This window comes from Cotesia glomerata, linkage group LG2, assembly GCF_020080835.1.
Source record: "Cotesia glomerata isolate CgM1 linkage group LG2, MPM_Cglom_v2.3, whole genome shotgun sequence".
NCBI classification, from domain to species: Eukaryota; Metazoa; Arthropoda; class Insecta; order Hymenoptera; family Braconidae; genus Cotesia; species Cotesia glomerata.
This window is the reverse complement of record NC_058159.1, coordinates 18,497,491-18,519,294: the sequence shown is the minus strand read 5'-3', so window position 1 is coordinate 18,519,294 and position 21,804 is coordinate 18,497,491. Positions and strand designations below refer to the sequence as shown.

The 21,804-nt window shown below is 30.6% G+C and overlaps 1 protein-coding gene and 1 long non-coding RNA gene across 2 annotated transcripts in view; one reads left to right on the top strand and one right to left on the bottom strand.

The window, feature by feature from the left end:
• Window positions 1-6,616: 6,616 nt before the first annotated feature.
• The window catches only part of LOC123260200 (single-minded homolog 2-like), a gene marked incomplete in the record, with an annotated part of 186,593 nt that continues 171,405 nt past the window's right edge, over window positions 6,617-21,804 (top strand). Inside the window, 1 exon segment of the mRNA XM_044721205.1 lies at window positions 6,617-6,893.
• LOC123260201 lies at window positions 16,637-17,251 on the bottom strand. The gene is made up of 2 exons (XR_006508415.1): window positions 17,060-17,251; window positions 16,637-16,724 (listed from the first exon to the last, which is right to left on the bottom strand). It is a non-coding gene; the product is annotated as an uncharacterized LOC123260201 (long non-coding RNA).

The following is a 21,804-nucleotide window of genomic DNA, read 5'->3' as shown; positions in this document are numbered from 1 at the left end:
TGTCACGTGAAAATCATGTTACTGCCAGATGAAAGTCATGTTGCTGTCACATGAAAATCATGTTGACATGTCATTTATATTTTAGTTATAGGCCCCAAAAACTATTTCTTCGATAAATGTAAATCGGTAGAGGTTACCGATTTTTCGGTAGACGCTATCAATTTTACGGTACACTGAAAAAAAAGTTTAATTCCTATCGTAATACGTTTAAGCGTATGGCTTATACAGATGGCGCATTTAACATGGGTATAAGCTATACCTTAAACGTATTGCGATAGGACCTATACTTTTTTTTCAGTGTAGAGACAACCGATTAAAATCGGTAGAGCCCGACTAGAAATTACTTTGGGATTACCCAGCGTATACATCTGGACCTGATTGGGTCCCGAAGAGGCACGCCCAATTGGGAAATCCCTATAAGGGCCTAATTAGCCCCCAATCGGACAATCCTAACGTAAAAATAAAAATTTTTATTCAGTTTTTCTCGATAGGGCCCCGCGTGGGACCTAAATGGGAAATGCCAACGTAAAAAAAAAATACAATTTATAAATTTTCTCCAGTGGGATCTGTGTGGGATCTAAGAGGGATAACCCAACGAAAAATAATAATGAAATTGCTGTTTTCCCGAGTGGAATCGGTGTGGGACCGAAGAGGATTTTCCCAACGTAATGTAAATAAGGCATCGATGGGTTTTCCTAACTGGGCTCGTAGTAGTATCCAATTGGGATAATCTAACCTGAGAGTAGATGCATGAAGAAATAATCTTTAAATTTAGACAATCGTTTATTTATATAAAAAATCAATCACCCAAAGATCTGTGAGCTTATATTATTAGCATATATTCATTGTAAATTAATTAGAAATAAAAATAAAAATTAACCGATAAGTATAGAAAAGAATTAGGAAAAAAAATCATCTAACATTGTTAAATAAAAACTACAAAATTGAGCTTCATAAAATTTTACATAATCTTATATTTTGAAAAATTTAATTTTACGAGATTAAAAATACATTGTAAAAAATCGGGATGAATTCGGAGTAAATCTTAATCCAAATTAAAATTTAATCCCATTACTCAGAGTTTTGGAGTAAAGTAATTAAACAATTCGCGTGTAGAGTGAATCCGAAGTTTTTTTAGCGGAGTTATTCTAGATTAATGGGGATCAATTCCAGATTAAATTCAAGTACTCCACAGAAAAAAAAGGTTCACTTGAGCTAAGAAAATATTTTTCTTCCTAATTATTTTCTTAAGCGAAAAAAAAAATTTTTTTTGGCACAAGAAATTTCATTTATTCCAATAAAATTAATTTTCTTGCTTATTAAGGTAGTCCTTTCCCAACCTATAGTTTATGCTACTGTCTATGCTACTGCTGTCTTCGTCACGCGTTAGTGTTGCCTCTCTTACGGGCTATTGCTCAGTTACTTCCACGCATGACTTTATTTGTTTACTTTACTAGTTTATCAATGATTTCTCAAAAACTATGTGGTAGGGAATTCCAGAATTTTTTAGGGTAGTTATACATGTATTAATCTAAGTAATATTAGTTTTTCGTGAAATTCTTAAAATTTCTTCAATACAAAAATAATAAAACTTCGCAGTTTTCTCTCTTTTTTCCCATACCGCCTGTGTAAAAATGTCATTTTCAATTGCAATTATCTTCGGTTAGACGTGGTAAATTGTTTCAAAATTTTAACAGCGTGTGTATTATGTATTTAACTACTTCTATACGGAGTTTGGGAGATTTCTTGAATTTCTGCTTTTTCGGCCTAACTACCTTAAAGAAATAAGTATCTTGATGCAAGAAAATTTATTTAAGTTAAGAAAATCTTGTTGTTTTGAGAAAATTCAGCCTCTTGCTCCAAAAAATTTAATTCTTGATTTTTACTTCGGCCAACACAACTTCGGTCTTCCTTCAGGCATCCGAAAATTTTCTTGAGTCAAGACTTTTGGTCTCCAGTAAAGGAATTTTTCTTTCTGTGTGAGTTTTTAGACTGAAATACATTTTGATGTTGCTGAAACAAGATTCATACTCAGAATTTTTTCTTCTCAGTATAAAAAAAAATTTTAATTGAAGATAATTTTTATTATCAGTATGTAAAAATTCAATTTTTGAAAAATATCCAACTTTTGAGGATTCACATTTGCAAAAGAATTTATATTGTAAAAAAAATTAAATTTTTTCATGATTAAATTTTTATCCATCCAATAAAATTTTAAAAAATAACTTGCATTTCAAAAAAATTTTAATTTTCAAAAAAAAATTTTTTGTGTTAGTATAAGGGGGATTCCAAATTAAATCGGACAGTTTTAAGGAATTTTATTTTTGATTTTTTCAATTTTTTTACATTTCTCAGTAAATTTTTTTTGTTTTTTATTTTAAAATTTTTTATTTAATTTATACAAAAATTGTATTTTCACGTCAGTAAAGTGGATAAATAAAAAAAAAAAAAACAATTTCTTAAAGCTTGAGCATAACATGAATAATGTCTCAGTCAACCGGTAAAGTTCATCTAAACGAGATAGGAACTTTCCTCATCAGCACTCCTGCTTGGACCAGCGGTAACGTCAAGGACTGAGGACCCAAAGGACGCAAGTTCGAGCCCAACTCACGACAAGGATTTTTTCGATCAACGATTTCATTTCAATTCAAATTAAATTTACTAATTAGGTCTAATATAATATGAGTATCTGATCCTAAATTATTTTTAATCTTTTCGAAAATCATAATATTTTTTCTTTCAAAATTTAGATTGGGTTCTGATGGGGATTTCCCCATCGGGACCTAAAAGGGATTGCCCAATGAGGGCCGCATTGGACTTTGCGTGACATCCCTATGTGGGGTCCCTATTAGGAAAACCAACGCGGGCCCAATAGGTCTTACATTAAAATTTCTAGTCGGGAGATTACCGATTGGAAATCGGTAGCTGCTACCGACGAAAAAAAGGTAACCTCTACCGATTTTAATCGGATGCCTCTACCGAAAAATTGGTAGCCTCTACAGAAAAAAAAAAATCGGTAACCTCTACCGATTATTTTTTTCAGTGATCACGGGGATAGTCAGTGAAGCTTCCTATGACCTTCCCGACTAGAATTTTAGTGAGGCATGCCGAAAAATTAGTTCGGGGCGAAGTTGGCTTTCCGAACTTAGGCTAGCCCAATTCGGATCTTATTTGTATTAAATTAGGCAAGCTGAACATTGGTATGCCAAAAGAATTCCACATTCGATGTAATCTCGTAGTAGTTTGGCACTGCCTAAGTTCGGCATATCATAGATTGTCTAATTGGTACGAAATAACGGTAACCAAAGGTTTACCGAAGTTTGGTTCACCAAGCTCGGGCTCACTTAGGCAAACCTGTGGCAATACCTAAGTTTGGCATGTCATGGATTGCCTAATTAGTATGAAATAACGGTAACCAAAGGCTTACCGAAGTTTGGCTCACCAAACTCGGGCTCACTTCGAAAAATCTGTGGCAATGCCTAAGTTCGGTATGTCATGGATTGCCAAACTGTTATGAAATAACGGCAACCCGTATTCTGAAGCTTGGTCTATCAAAATGAAACTTGACTAGGTAAGTCTGTGGCAAGTCCTCACTTAGGTATAATATCGGAATTCCTAACTCGACCGTTGCAACGGTAACCGAATGTTTGCCGAAGTGTCGGGCTTATAAGTATCTTGAGGCAAGAGGTCGCTCATCATCGGCGTAGCGTCGCGGTATGGTATAGGGTTCTCGTGCGTCGGGTACAGTGTTTGAGTCTCGCGTTCGTCATGTAAAATTTTTAATAATTAATAATTATCAATTATAATTATTCTTAAGGCGAGTGTGAGGTAAATTTAAGTGTTGTGTGTGAATAATGTATCTAACTCCATCATTTCCTCCCCCCTTGACCCATAAAATCGACCAATCAAAAAAAACTTCTTCATAGTAAGAAAAACCCTAAAAAGCGAAACCCGACCAGAAATTTAAGTTCGGCGGTGGTTCGTTTCGAATTAGGCATGCCGAATTCCAAGTTCGCGCCGAACCAGGAAGCCAAAGTTGGCCCACGTCCCGGAAGTAACGCAGTCGCGAATTTGGGCCTAACTTGGCTTCCGACTTAGGCGGTGGTTTGGAAACCACATTTGCCGGTGACTATCCAAGCCTCATTCGGTCCGAATTTGACTACCTAACTAGGCAGCAATTCAGAAACTAAATTCGCACGGAAGAATCCAAATTAAATCCTTTTTTTGTTTTTAGCTATTTTTATTATAAAGCAAAAATTAATAATAATGAATGCTTATTTTTTTTAATTTACTTTTTAAATTTTAAATATAAATATCGACTTTAGGACAAAATTTTTTAAATATTAAGTAAATAAAAAAAATTTTTTTTTTTTTTTATTTAGTATTATTTTTTTTTTTATATTTTCGGTCATTTTTTTCGCTTTTTAAGGTTTTTCTTACTATGAAGAAGTTTTTTTTGATTGGTCGATTTCATGGGTCAAGGGGGAAGGAGATGATGGAGTTAGATACATTAGTCACACACAACACTTGAATTTACCTCACACTCACCTTAAGAATAATTATAATTAATAATTATTAATTATTAAAAATGTTACATGTCGAACGCGAGACTCGAACACTGTACCCGACGCACGAGAGCCCTATACCATACCGCGACGCTACGCCGATGATGAGCGACCTCTTGCCTCAAGATACTTATAAGCCCGACACTTCGGCAAACATTCGGTTACCGTTGCAACGATCGAGTTAGGAATTCCGATATTATACCTAAGTGAGGACTTGCCACAAACTTACCTATTCAAGTTTTATTTTGATAGACCAAGCTTCAGAATACAGGTTGCCGTTATTTCATAACAGTTTGGCAATCCATGACATACCGAACTTAGGCATTTCCACTGTTTTGCCTAAAGAAGCTCGATCGTGGTATGCCAAGTTTCGGTTAACCTTTGGTTACCGTTATTTCATAACAGTTTGGCAACCCATGAAATGCCGAACTTAGGCATTGCCATAGGTTTTCCGAAGTGAGCCCGAACTTGGTGAACCAAACTTCGGTAAGCCTTTGGTTACTGTTATTTCATAACAGTTTGGCAATCCATGATATACCGAACTTAGGCATTTCCACAGGTTTGCCTAAGTAAGCCCGAGCTTGGTGAACTAAACTTCGGTAAGCCTTTGGTTACCGTTATTTCGTACTAATTAGGCAATCCATGACATCCCGAACTTAGGTATTGCCACAGGTTTGCCTAAATGAGCCCGAGCTTGGTGAACCAAACTTCGGTAAACCTTTAGTTACCGTTATTTCGTACTAATTAGGCAATCCATTATATACCGAACTTAGGCAGTGCCAAACTATTACGAGATTACATCGAATGTGGAATTCTTTTGGCATACCAATGTTCGGCTTGCCTAATTTAAAATAAATAAGATCCGAATTGGGCTAGTCTAAATTCGGAAAGCCAACTTCGCCCCCAACTGATTTTTCGGCATACCTCACTAAAATTCTAGTCGGGTAAATAAAAAAAAAAAATTTTTTTTTATTTACTTAATATTTAAAAAATTTTGTCCTAAAGTCGATATTTATATTTAAAATTTAAAAAGTAAATTAAAAAAAATAAGCATTCATTATTATTAATTTTTGCTTTATAATAAAAATAGCTAAAAACAAAAAAAGGATTCAATTTGGATTCTTCCGTGCGAATTTAGTTTCTGAATTGCTGCCTAGTTAGGTAGCCAAATTCGGACCGAATGAGGCTTGGATAGTCACCAGCAAGTGTGATTTCCAAACCACCGCCTAAGTCGGAAGCCAAGTTAGGCCCAAACTCGCGACTGCGTTACTTTCGGGACGTGGGCCAACTTTGGCTTCCTGGTTTGGCGCGAACTTGGAATTCGGCATGCCTAATTCGAAACGAACCACCGCCGAACTTAAATTTCTGGTCGGGTTAGAACGTCGAGATCTGATGAGAACTCGATTTTCGAAAAACGGGGTAAAATCAACTTCCCGATTTTTGAAAATTTTCAATTTTCTTTGCGGGAAGTTAAAAAATTAGGAAAACGGTTGACTTGAATCGAACTGATTAGATTTTGAAATTGGTCGCTAAAATTTATTAATACATAGTTAGAATTACTTTTTACGCATATGACTTTAGAATGTCGATTTCTGAAGGAAACTTTACTTTTGAAGTGAACACAATCTATATATTATACGACCTTCTAAATCTTTCGAACATTCACAATATGTTTGTGGTAGAAAGTTAAAAATAGCTTGTCTTTTTTCTGTGGTTATATACATTAGTGTTGTATAAATTTGACTAAAAATGATAAATCTTCCATAATGTATGAGTCAATTTACTGACAATATTTTTTCAGAATTTTCATTTTACTTACTCTCGTAACTATTTAGAAACAAAAATGTACATGTACTATAAACGCTCTCGAGGCAGCTTAATGGTCAGAGTTAATTTAAGGGAAGTAAAGAACTATTGAAAGTTCATTTGACTGTGAGGCGTGGTAACACTCGTTAACCAATCTTCTCTTCCGCAATCCGCTAACCAATAGAGTATTCGAGGCGTTACCTAACTGAGTGCAAGCCTTCCCTATTGAAAATTCTCGACTGGAATAGTGTACCACAATAACAAAGTAGCTTGCTTAAGCTTTATACTTTACGATACAAGTTAAGCCAGTCTTGTGTGGTTAGATCCTTTCGTTGTTGAAGACTTAGTATTTCTTTAATTTCACACGCTTCTTTTAATTTGTTCGAGAGGTTTATGTGAATTATTTTTTAATTATATGTATGTGGTAGTTTGATAATTTTTTACAGTTGAGTTATTAGTGGTGATTGAAGTTTGGATCATTGGAATGTTAATACTGATTCAGATACATGCATATCAAATAAGGTAATGAGTGTGTTCTATTAAATTTTATTGCACTAAATGGGGGAATGTTTTATATTTTATAGTATAATATTATTATTAAAGACAAATCCAATAATTTTTATGGAAGGTATAAGAAATCTAATTATCGATCTATGATGACTAATAGCAAATGTTCCCTGATAAAAAAAAAGTATTGAGACAAAGAAAAAAGTATTGAAGAGAATTGGTTTTCTAGTCAATCCAATACTTTTCAATACTTTTTTCTTTATGTCAATACTTTTTTTTATTCAGGGTTATATGTATAACGAATAATTTTATATGTATAAAGTTTATAAGATTCAACTGGAAAAAATTATAGTTATTATATCATATTATATCATACCACCAACCGTTATTATATCATATTATATCATACCGCCAACCACGTAAAAATCGGTTCATTCATTCAAAAGTTATTGCGGTTTGAAAATTCAAAAAATAGTGTTTTATCAAACTTCTATCAGACTTTTGAGCTTGAAGAGCTCAAAATTATAGAAAAGCTATCTCTTTCAGCTCGGAGAGCTCAAAATACCACAGAAATTGTATTTTTGAGCTTGAAAAGCTCAAAAACATCATAAGTGCAACTTTAAGCGCCTAAGTATGGAATTAGCGGGAAGTTGCAGAGATGACCTTCAGGGTTAACCGTTTTCTTAATTTTTTTTGTCGTAAATAGATCTACACTAAACCAAAAAAAGTCGAAAGTAAGAAGTCAAATTTTATGGAAATTTTACGCTTATAGAAAAAAATGAGCAACTTAAAATTTACAGGATTTTGACTGAAATTTCAAGTCAAAATTAAGTTTTATTTTCGACCCAGGTTGTAACACATCAAACGAAATGGCATGAATCGATTGTTAGAAAAGTATTATGAATAAGTATTCTCTTGAATAAGTTTATTTTCTCATCGTTACATGGCATTCGTTTAAAAATCACACCGAAGTCTGTATTCAATTTATGAACTTCAAATTTTTAAAACCATTTTGCTTTTCAATACCTACTTTAGCAAAAAATTACAAAAAAAAAAAAAATAATAGCACAAAAATATATTTTTTTTATTAAACCCTAATTAATACCCAATTAGTGACCGTCTGGCCATGTCAAAGCTTTCTGTTACTTTTAAGTTCATAAGCATTTGAAAATTTCTCGTAATTGATAAGCTTTTGAAATCTTTTAATTTTAATTTCACTCTTTTAATTTTAAGACACTACGAGTTGTCTACATACTTTATGGTTTTTCAACACCAAGTTACAAATTCTTATACATTTTTTAGTTCTTCGAGCTTAAAAATCGGAAAATTATTGTAAAAAATCAGTTTTTGAGGAAATTTTGGCTAGCGATATCTTTTGTATATAGTAAATAATCACCCTCACTCTTAAAAAAATTGTCGTTTCAGTTAAAAATGCCAAGTCAATAATTATAGTTCCGTATTTATATCGTTTCGTTTAAAATTTAGTATTTTACCTTGTAAATGTTGACGTTGGTTAACAATAAAATATAAATTTCTTATTATATAGAAATTTTGTAACCTTTTGTGATATTTTTTACATATCATACGATAATCTTTTATGTGCAAAATGATAAACATTGAAGTTGAAATTATTAATTATTATATTTTTACTTTTTTGACATTTACATAGTTTTTATTACAATTTGAAACTCTATTTTTTCTGTTAACGATTTTACTGTTTATATAACATTTATCAGTTGGTATCAATTGATAAATTATAAATATTTATTCTAAATTCATTATTACTTCTTATAATTTATAGTTTTTCCTGTTTATATTAATTGATTTGTTTAAAACTTAATGAGAAGTTTACTTGTCATACACATAAGTGCATTATTTAAAAATAATCAGGATAACCAAAATTTATTGATTTTATCATGCAGCTTATAAGCTAGGATTTTCTGAACTAAACGGAATGAGTCCCTAAATAAAAAAAAGTATTGAGACAAAGAAAAAAGTATTGAAAAGTATTAGATTGACCAGAAAACCAATACTTTTCAATACTTTTTTCTTTGTCTCAATACTTTTTTTCAATTAGGGGTAATTTATATATATTAAGATGAGTAATATAAGTATAATATGCATTATATTCAACCATTTCAATAAATGTTTTAAAAACTAATGTCCAAGAACTCAGTTTGTGACCATTACTAATTCTCGTATTGTTGTTGATGACCTTCACCGGAGTCCAGTTTCTGGTCCTTTAATTTAAAGGGACTTCTCATTTTTAACTTTCACTTAGGTTTATTATATTGAGATTGTATCGTATTAATTTCCTTAAATACCTATAAATATGTTTAATTAGAATTTTATTTACTATATTAATGATTCTGTACTGAACGATCTATATAGTCTTGTTCAATTTTAATAATTGCTAAATTAATGATATAACACCTCATGATGAATTCATTAGATTCTCCACGGAAAGAAATTTTCTTTAAAAATTACCGTTAAATTCACTGTAATCGTGGGACATAATGCGGCTCTCTTATTTATTACCATTTTTTAAAGGAAATTTCTGTCAGTGTATCATCAAAACTCGTCACATCAAAATTTTTGGGTGTTTTGCACGCCTTATAAGCGGAGCGTTGAGGTAGTGCTCTACTCTCGACTTATAAAAATCAAGTGATTTTTCGGACTAAAAATATGTTTATTTATTCATAATGCAATTATAAAATAATATAAAAGCATGAATGACAAGAAAAAACATTCTTTTGAATATATTCAATTCTTTCAAAAGACATATATTTTATTTAGACCTTGAAGGCCACCCCCGACTAGAAATTGTAGTGAGGAATGCCGAAGAATTAGTGAGGGGCAAGTTTGGCTTGCCTAACTTAGGCAAGCCTAATTTACGCCTTCTTAAATCCACGTTAGGCAAAACGAAGATTGGCATGCCAAATTTGCATGTAATTTGGGACATCTATATGGCAAGCCGAACTTCGGCGAACCTTTGGAATGCGTGACTAGCTGGAAGTAACGATAACCAAAGATTTGCCGAAGTTTGGCTTGCCATAAATGTCCCTAATTACCTTTAAGTTTGGTAAACCGAACTTTCGTAAGCCTTTGGATTTTATAATTTCCTGCAAGTTAGGTATTCCAAACATTCGCCAAACTTCGTCTTACCATATATGGCCCCAATTACTTTCAAGTTTGGCAAACCGAACTTCCGTAGACCTTTGGATTTTATAATTTCCTGCAAGTTAGGCATTCCAAACATTCGCCAAACTTCGTCTTACCATAGATGGCCCCAATTAATTTTAAGTTTGGCAAGCCGAAAGCTTATAAGTATCTTGAAGTAAGAGGTCGCTCATCATCGGCGTAGCGTCGCGGTATGGTATAGGGCCCTCGTGCGTCGGGTACCGTGTTCGAGTCTCGCGTTCGACATGTACGATTTTTAATAATTAATAATTACTAATTATAATTACTATTAAGGCGAATGTGAACTAAAGTTAAGTGTTATGTGTGATTAGTGTATCTAACTCCTCCATCATCTCCTTCCCCCTTGACTTATCAAATCTACCAATCAAAAAAACCTCTTCACATTAAAAAACGCTCCAAAAAACAAAAAAAAAAATGACAGAAAAAATAAAATTAAATAATAAAAATAATATTAAATAAAAGCAACAAAGAATTCGTTTTTTTTTATTCATGAAATATTTAAAAAATTTAGTCCTAAATTTAATATTTATACTTGAAATAGTAAAAGAAGATAAAAAAATAAGCATTTGTTATTATTAATTTTCGCTTGATAATAAAAAAGCTAAAAATCAAGAAAGAATTAGATTTTGATTCTTCGTTGCGAATTTGGTTTCCAAACTGCAACCTAATCAGGAAGCCAAGTTAGGCTGAGCTTCACAACTGCGTTACATCCCAAACTTCGGCCTGGTTTGGATGCCTCACTTACTGCAAGTTTGGAATTCGGCATGCCTTACTTGCGCCAAATCACTGCCTCACTGAAATTTCTAGTCGGGCCCCTGCAATTTCCCGCTCATTTTGTACTTAAGCGCTCAAAATTACACATTACGTGATATTATATGATTTTTGTGTCATTTTGAGCTCTTCGGGCTCAAAACTCTAATAGCAGTTTAATAAAACAATTTTTTGAATTTTCAAACGGCAATAATTTTTGAATAAATAAACCGATTTTCACGCGGTTGGCAGCATTCGACGCAGTTTTTGAAGAATCTTCAAGTTTAAATCGATCGAGCCAGGAATTTCGAAGTAATTCCGAAAAAACACTTTTTTCGGTTTTCTTTCGACAACGATAACTCACGAACGAATCAACCGATTTTGACTGGGCTTGCGGTGATCGACGTGGTTTTTTGATCTTAAGAGCTGACTTGATTTTGGAATTGATCGGTGAAGTCATTTAAAAGTAATTCCAAAAAAACCACATTTCAAAAAAAATTTTTTTTGTAGTTTTTTTGAGATTTATCAAAATCTACCGGTTCAAATCGGTCTAAATGTTATTCAAAATCTAAGTTTGGTCGAGCCCTTTCGAATGGCGTCAACCGCGATGAAATCGGTCAAGCCGTTCAAAAATTATAAGAGGGTCACACACACACACACACACACACACACACACACACACACACACACACACACACACACACTCACGAAGTAATGCCTGACGGCGGTTTCCATGAGGGATTAGAGGAAAGAAGGAAAAGGGGTTTAGGGTTTAGTGGGTAGGGGCGTTAGTGTCGAGTTAGTATGACGCTGCGTCGAGTCGCCACATATCCAGGCCAAACAGCTATGCCTAGAATCCGTAAAAAGGATTCCCCCCCCTAAAAAAAAAAAAAAACACACACACACACACACACACACACACACACACACACACACATACAGACATACTGACATCATCGCGAAAACATTCAGGGAGGCTTCCTAGGGCCTCAAAACGTCAAGATCTGATGAGAACTCGATTTTCGAAAAACGGGGTAAAACCAATAACTTCCCGATTTTTGAAAATTTTCAATTTTCTTAGCGGGAAGTTAAAAATTTTCCCAGGACGTCCATTTGTCTGTATATGGTCACGATAACTCCCAAAAAACACAACTAATCGAGTCAATTTTTTTTTCATATGCTTCAGCATTATCGGTGACCAGTTATTACACAAAACTAGTGCTTCAGGTCGTAGGGAATTAGGTCAAACAAATTCACTGCAGGTGCCTTTTGCGCGTACAGCAGCTTATTATAAATTTTTCATTATTACTGGTTGTAATTTTTGGAATAATCTACCAGTTGTTATTACATCAGCTGAGACTCTAGATAACTTCCGTCATAAATGTTATTTGTATTTGTTAGAGTTAGAAAAGAGTCAGTATGATTTAAGCACTTGATTGTAAACCTGATTTTGATTTTGAATGCGAAGAAAATGTCTGTGATTACTTGCTACTTTTGCACTAATATTACTTTGTTTATAGTTTTATTATTATTGTTATTATTATATCAGTTTCTTACTACCTATGTATTTTCAACAATTTTGTAATTTTGTAATTATTTGGATTTGTGGTCAAAAGGAGAATTATCTCCATGATCAGTAAATAAATAATTAAATAAATAAGCCCTTTCGAAAACCACGGCCTAATTTAATGTAGTTTAATAATAATTATAATAATAAACTAGAATACACTAATCTTTTGTATATCTATATCTATTTAAATAAGGTTTGTTTACAACGCATACGTAGTACCGATTTATTTCTTTTGAGCGGACAATAGCGCGAAATATTTAAAAATAAATTTTTTGTTCAATTCATATAACACTAATAAATATGCATTAAAAAAGTTTTTTTTTTTTGTAAAAATTAAATGACCGCTACAAGGCGTGCAGTTTTGGATTTTCCAAACTTTTTATTATTCGTGTAGAAATGAAGATCATAGTTGAATTAAACTGAAGAATTAGTAAACACAATCTATATTCAGTATTATAGTAAAGTTTATGATTTAAAAAGCAAAGTAATCTTTGACATCAGCAAAACTTTTTTAATAATTATTCGAAGTAAAATCTCTCTTACTCTCACAAACTATAGTAAGGATTTTTTTAAAGATATAATTGACGAGCTGTGGGAACAGTAGCAAGAAGTTTTTAGTTTTTGTACTAATTATTTAGAATATTAAAATATAATTACATTAAAATTTAAATTCAATTGATCACACTATATAGTGAGAAAGAGTGCAAATTGTATGAACTATATATCGTACGACTTTTGCCTTAAAAATAATTTTTTTGTTCCCGCCAACAAACCTATTTCAACCGGGCTGGTAGTATTTAACATGATATTGAAATATTTCAAAAATTAGTTGAAAAAAAAGACAAGTATTTGAAGATATTTCTCAAATAAATTAACAACTGAATTTTACTAGATTGGTAGATTCGAAATCCCAATTTATGAGCAAGAGTTTTTTTTTAATCAATTTACTGTTATGTTTCAGGATCTTTAAAATATACACAATTATCGAACGAGATTTTGTTTCAGCAGATTTTATTTCAATACTTTTGAAGCTTTTTCGTTATATTCCTTTTTGTGAGATAAATAATGTTTATTCTTATTCTGCATAACTACTATATCACGATTGTATTTTTTAAAACTGTGATTGTGTACATTTATTTTTCCATATTTTATAAATATATGTTTTAAATATTTTTTTTCCGTATAGATATATTTAATTATTTATAAGTAAGTATAAAGTCTCGACTTCCTGAAGTAATCAAATGATTATGTTGCTTAAATCGTTAAAGTTTAGTATATTGCAGCAGAGTATTTTGGAAAATAAATACGTCGCAGACTAAACATATTACACTTTATTATTGTTTTCAATAACATTTGCTCGAAGTGTATTTTCATGTGAACATTTTAGCATACATATTATTGGCTTAGTATTTTTTAGCACAGAGAAAAAATTAATTTTTTATGAATAGTTATTCAATAGTAATTATCCTGATTGGAAAATAAATATTTTACACTGATAAAAGTATTTGTTAATACTTTTAATACATAATATTATACTTTAACTGCCAATAAATGCAATTTTAACATTAGATGATTCAAGGGAAAAAAAGTTCTGACAAAATTATAGAAGAAACTGTTAAATTTATAGTTTTACTCCTATAAAAACATAATCGTTACATTCAAATACATATAGCTTCAATAAATAATTCCATTGGATCAGGTATATTGATGATTTTCTTAAAAAAGATATTAATAATTTTTACATCGTATCATAAACGAAACGTAATATATTCATATTCCAAAACGATTTATTAACTGTTAGTAAATGTTTGTTAATAATGTATGTCAATAAAAATTTGTTAACTAGTAATAAATATTTTTTTACATTAGAGAAATTCTTCTATCATTCGTATGACAAAAACTCACAGTAGTTGATGATATCAAAACAAAGATCAAAATAAATAAATTTTATCAGTTGTTTCAGAAACAGAAAAAAATAACTCGTAGCTGATATGCGAAATAAAATCTAATAATTGTGATCAAATTTTGAAGTAAAAAAAATAATTGAAAACAGTGATTTAGAAATATTAAAAAAAAAAAATAAAATTGGAATAAACATATATATTGGGGTATGCCAAAAAAATTGACTAATTCTTAACTTCCCGCTAAGAAAATTGAAAATTACTTTCAATTTATAGGCTTAAGCTATGACTGTAATGACTATAAGATTCAAATTTTAATATATCAATTAGATCGATAATTTATATGATGATGGTTCTACGTCACAATATCCAAAGTCATTATATCCGCGATTTGTTTGTGTTTATCTAAAAATACGCCAACACATAAGCTTGTTACCGTGTTGTTCCTTTTTATCATGGATTTTGTGTGTGTTTATTCGACAGTAAACCAACACAGTGTCGCGGATATACTGGCCTCGGATCTTATGGTATGTTACCAATAATTTATGATAATTTATTATAGACTTACCTATAGGTAGTATAGACTTACTATAGTCAGCATTTTGCTGAGAAAGTCTGGCTACTACACTGTAAAAAAAACCGGTGTGAGTCCATGCAGTGTACACGGAAAAAATATCCTATGAAAAATTACTATAGTAACATCGTAATCCAGGACTAGACTTTCAGTATCTCCATTTTAACGATGCTGCCGTCTACAGAATACAATTTGAATTATTGAAAATTACGATGTTATTTAGTAAATTTTTTTTCCGTAAGAGCAAGTGAATAAGGACGCATACTATATGTTTTAATAAAAGAGAGACAGAGTCTAGTAGTTTGCGACGCCACCACCGAAAGATGACCAACTACTGTATCGAGGGTCTTATTATGTGACTGAACAGAAACTTTAAATATTCCCTCCGATAGCGTGAGGGGATAAACCTTGGATTTGAGGCGGAGAGGACACCGGGTTCGATTCCTGAATGATACAGAATTATTTTTTCGGTGACCTCAACTTCTTTTTAATTTGAGTGATAGAAATTTACGATGTTGCATCGTATAAATTACGATGTTTGAGTTCTGGCCCGGCACTGCAATGTCCTATTCGCTCAGTGCGAAGCCATGGTGGGGAGAAACTGATTTACCGTCAGCGCTACCCGTGGCTATATCCGATACTACGGGGGGCTGTTTTTATGTTTCGAGTTAGCTAAATATACAAGTGAATTGTTATTTTAAATTTATTTAAATAATATAACATAAAATGAGTCACAAAAGTTGTTGTGTTGTTAGTTGTAAGAATACAGGTAGAAAAAGTGCTTGTCATTTTTATAAATTTCCAACAGCAAGTTGGAAAATAAATCAAAGGAAAAAATGGATAGCCGCTGAGGAGACAAAAGTAAGTAGAATCATAACCTTACTATCGGTAATAATAAAAATCTTGAAAGGAGTAAAACTTAAAAAAATAGTAAGTTTAGAAAATGCTAGGAAATATTATTATTAATTAAAAAAAAATTTTTTTTAAATATTTATAAATTTAGCATAATTAATAATTATTAATTATATATTAAAAAATAAGATTGAATTTTTTTATTATAAACTTTTCATTTATTATTTAAGATTCATTTACTCTTTGCTACTTATTATATTAAACTAAAAGATTATCCATACCAATGATCATAAATTTTAAATATTAAATATTAAAAATTTTCAATTTTCCTTGCAGTATTGATGGCTCATTGTGGACTCCAAAGGCACATGATTATATTTGTAGTGATCATTTTATTGGAGGCCAAAAGTCTGACATAGAATCGAGTCCCAGCTACATTCCTACTAAATTTCCTACCGTTTATTAATCTCAAAAAGTTAATGAGTTAATGGTCACGAATAGGTGAGTAATAATATATTGAAATTAACATAATTTAAAAACTAAAAAGAAGAGTATTACTATAAATTTTAGATATTATTTTATAAATAAATACTGTCGCTATTAAAATTTGTGATTATCAGCAATCAAATAATATGAACTTTTGTGTAATAAATTTTTCAGGTTTAAGCGCTTAATGGACCGCCGGAAGAACAAAAATGCATCTTCAGCACTCAATCCTGAGCCTGAAGTTAATGAATTGCAAGAAATGATTACTGAAGATCCGCCGACAGTAACTCATTTGAGAGTTGATCAAGAGTGTCAAGTTAACTAGCTTTAAAGTCAAGTTAACTAGTCAAGTTAAATAGCTTTCGTTATTCTAGCGAAACTCTTCTACCTCTCGGACATGTTCAGCAAGAACCAGCTTTTTTCCTTTTACCAATGTCTGTGGCTGGAACTGAATTTCGTGGGTTATTGATTGAAATCCCGTTTTTATTATGGTTTCCATTTTAAATCCAAATCTAAAAATAAAAATGATAAATTTAATCGATTAAAAATTTTTCCCAGCTTTATTATTGAATTGTAATATGTTAATTTTAGTTAGCAAACATAATCTATTTTTTTTGTACTCTAAAACAATCAGCACTTTTAATTTGTAGAATTTTGAAACAATAAAATATTTTGGTAATTTCGTTTAATCTAAATTTACTTATAAAAAAAAATAATTAAATGTTTATTCAAGTTTTCTTATAATTTTTCTCTATTTTCTTTTTATTTGAATTCAGTCTGATTTCAGTTAACCTATCTTTATGTGTGCTAACTTCTATGATACTTTTTCGGTATTAAATATACTTACATTTCACTTTTTAATGCACAAGAACACTTTACATTAACAAATATTTATTATAAATATTTCCTTTAATTAAAAAAACATTTTTTTATTTATCATTCGATATTATTATTTCTGACAGCCATTCAATACATAATAAATATATTACAATAGCCCCCTGTAGTTCAAACGTGCCATGGCGCTGAAGTCGCGCACAGAGCGAATGCTAAAAATTACGATGTTTGCATTGTAATTTTTCGTACAATTTTCTTTCCGTGTACGGTGTTAAAAATTCCGGTGTTAAATTCAACACCGAAATCGGTGTAGCAGTAACACCGGTCGTGGTGTAAATATTTTTTTTCGGTGTTAAATCGGTGTTATAAATTTTCCGGCGTTGATAATATTCTAACTAACATAATTTTTATAATTAAACTTTTTATGTTTAATAATTAAAGATAAATAATCAAAAAAAGTTAATATTTAATTTAGAAAGTTTAAAATAATAAAATATTAAATAGATAAAAATTTTTGATTAAAATAAATACACTAAAAAAAATTTCGATGTAAAAATGGATCCAGAGCACTTTACACGGCCGTGTAGTGTGAAATAGTGGTGCGATATTCTCGCGGTGTAAATTTTCAATCCGTGTTACTTTAACATCATTATTAAAGGACAATCTTAGGACATCATATAGATAATCGGAAACTCTAAAATAGTGGATTTTAGTAATTATTTCATAACTTTTAAGTATTTTTTTTAAGATTTTCGGAATACTTCTAAGATAATTTTAGAATCAATGCAATTTATTTGAAGCAATTTAGTTGAAATTCTGTCCTTAAATCTTATGTGGAACCTTTTTTGAATAATCTTAAAACATTTTTTTAACTATTTAAGAACAAATTTTGAATACTTTTGAGACATTTTTCGGATATTTTTGAGACAATTTTGGAACATTTCTTGGACAGTTTTAGAATGTTTTTACAACAAATTTGAAACATTTTTAGAACAATTTTACGACAATTTGAACGTTTTTTAAATGATTTTCATAGAGATAATTTATTTTTGCACAGCTGTAGATTTGTCATGTTTAAAACATCCATTATATTGTGAGAAACATCATGGTTGCGATAAAAATGATTATTATATTGTTCCTAAACATTTAATATTGTAAATACTATTTAACTTGTTGTATAACATTAATTAAATCGATTTCTGCGTAATTTTATAAATTAAAAATTCTTAAATAAATGTTACTTGTCTCATTTTGATAAGTATTGAATATTAATTGTGTTTTATGGATCATGTAATATTTATCCTCCGATACGGTGTAAATTTATTCTCCTGTTACACCGGTATTACACCGGTTACACCGATATTACACCGGATTTTTAACACCGCAAAAGAGCACCGCTACACCGGTGTTAATACACAGGTGTTACATAGCGGTGTTAAAATGAGTCCATTTTAACATCGCTTTTTTTACAGTGTAGGGTATATTAGTCAGTTTCCCAGATGCTATACGCTAGTATGTTTTGATACAGAAAAGGCCATGAAACACTACAGTGATTGCTTGAGCATGATTATATGTGAGACTCGAGTCATGAATCCATCGGTTCAATGTTATTTAGGTACATGTAAAAACTGTCCAGGGGTAGATGAGTTGAGTAACATTTTACCGAAATGTTTTAAGAACCAAGAAATCGAGAATATTATTCATAAGTATTGGATATCAAAACCGAGAAGTAGTTTAGAAACTTTTATGAAGCGTACAGAAGAATTTGTTGAAACCTTTTGTAGTGAATTAAAAATTCTTCTACCTCACTCATTCATTGCTAACCCTCACGGTTTTGGAAATACCGTAAAGATTCGGTATTTATACGATATAAATGCTGTATTTTTACCGTAATACTTCAGTTATTTTAGCCAGTTTTTTTGTCGAATTATTACGAAAAAACTACGAAATAAATTCAGAATATTTACGGCAATACAATAGAAAAATTACGGTATATTAACAGCATTTAAACCGTAAATGTACCGCATATTTACTGTATGTCTGCGGCACTATTGCAGCAAAAAACCGGAAAAGAAGATCCCTACTTTCTATTACCGGCAAAATACCAAAAATATGCTGCTTTACTACTATTTTTCGATAGCTTAAATTTTTTTTTTGCTGCAAAATTACGGTAGAAATGCTGTATAACTATAGTAAAAAAACTGGCCAAAATAACCACAGAAATACCGTATTATTTCAGAATTATAACGGTTAATTTATGGTAAACGCATTAATACTGAAAATTTACGGTATTTCAAAAACCGCGAGGGAAAGAACAAGACAAATTTTTGAAAACATTGAAAGAAACATTAAAACCAAAGGAATTTCTCATTATATTCGATTTTGCAGAGAATTATGCGTTTGTAGTACAAAACGCGGTATCTGGTTTTCACTGGAATAATAACCAGGTAACAGTTTTTCTGGTCGTTATTTATTATAAAGTAAATGACAAACTTGAACACAAAAGTTTAGTAATTATTTCAGATTGTAATAATCATGATGTCGCCCCGCATGAAAAAGCTATATATCCGTCATTATATACAAAAAATTATATTTTACATATATAAAAATATATGTGATTATATAAGGACCCATATGCAAAATTTTGCCGTTTCATATATACAATAATGATATATGTAGTATTATGTATTGATGTTATACTCATAACATATATTTCAATTATATTTTCAGCTATATATTATTAAATATATCGTACATATTATAATCAACACTATATTATAAATAGTATAAGAACAATGTATTTTTCAGTATAATTTAAAATATACTTTAAATTATATGTTCAATATAATTTTAATATTGGCATTGGTACCAAAATTACAATAGAATGCTGAGGCCAAATAATTCTCTGAAAAAAAGTTATAAAAAAAAATAAAATATTTCGTGATGTGTTACTAATTTACTGAAATTCAGATTTTCTTCGACCGTAAACTCGATTGATCAAGTTGCTCTTGAAACTTAAGATATACGACAAACTATTAACTTTTTTTTTTTTTTTATTAATCTTTCCGTTTTGACCTATTTCGACATATCATAAATATCTGGTAATATGTATGGTATTTTATAATAAAATAATATATATTGCCATATAATTGAAATTTTATAAATGAAAGTATACAGTAATAATCTATCTCAACATATATTTTACGAAAAATATTTATCTATTATATAGTTTTCTATATAAGTAATTTTTATATAATAATAGTATATTTTATAACATATACTAAGTAATATACGGCACTAATATATTTGAACTTATATTGTTGATTGAATCAAATATATCTTCATTATATTAACAAAACATTTATTATTTCATATATATAATTTTGCCGCTATATATGATCACATATTCCCCATATAACTTTCCATATATGTTCAGCCATATATAGTTTTTTCATGCGGGGCTGCTGTTCATGTTTTCATCAAAATAATAATTGATTATGTGAAAAGTCTTTCTGAACCTTGTAACAAGATTTATTATTTTTCTGATGGGACTCGTCAACAATTCAAAAACGTTGTAAATTTATATTGTCATGAAGATGATTTCGATATTCCTGCTGAATGGCATTTAATTGTGACTGCCCATGGCAAATATCCGTGTGATGGGATTGGTGGCATTATCAAACGACTTGCAGCAAGAACAAGTCTCCAACTCGCGGTTGATAAACAAATAACGACACCTGATGGACTCCTCGAATGAGCTTCTGCACCGAATAACTTGCCAAATATCATAGTTAAGTTTTTTCCAGAAGAAGATTATAATACAGCAGTAAATGATTTAAATGATCTATTTCTGATAACGAAACCGATTCCAGGAACTCAACAACTACACTGAATAATTCTGGATAAAAATGGTTGTTTATATATTAAAAAATTTTTAAACTCGAATAAATACAGAATTTATAAAATCTTTATACGCCCAAGAGGAAATTAATAAATAATTTTATGCATTATTTTTAAAATCATTGAATGTTAACTGTATTAATCATTAATCCTAGTTAGTATAATCGTAGCTTAAGCCTATAAATTGAGAATATAAGACCTTAAAATCGTTGAATTGCATTTATTTTATTATATCAATAAAGTTTTTGAAAAAAAAAAAATTTTATTTTTGAAAATTAGACAATTTTTTTTCAATTAAATAAAAACAATAGACAAAAAAATCGGCCCACTCTGGGATTGGCGGGAATAATTGTAACATTAATTGAAGTTTTTTTTGAGGAAAAAAAATAAAAAATTAAAAAACGCCATTCAGCCACACCGATATGGATAGGTAAATTTCTTGGATGAATATTGAAATAATATGTAATTTAAAGACAAAATACTAGAATATTTTTCTAAATTTTCCGAGCTACCAAAGAAAAAAAATTATCAAAAGTAGGCAAGTAAAAGCTGCATGAATCTGAAGACAATTATGTAAACTTTAACATTCATTTAATAGATTTAAGCTATTTTTTACGGCTAAAAAATTATTTGAAGATAAAGGCTTGAAATAGGGGAAGGGGGGGGGGTAAAGAGGACCCCCCTAAAATTTAGGACTCGAAATTTTGGGGGCAAAGTGGGCCCCCTGAAATTTTTTATGAAAAAGGTGAATAATAAATCATTTATACTTTTGATAATGATTAAAAGTGGTTTTTGTCGAAAAAATTGTCATTGATTCTAAAAAGTAAGAGAAAGAAATAAAAAGAACGGTTCGTCAAA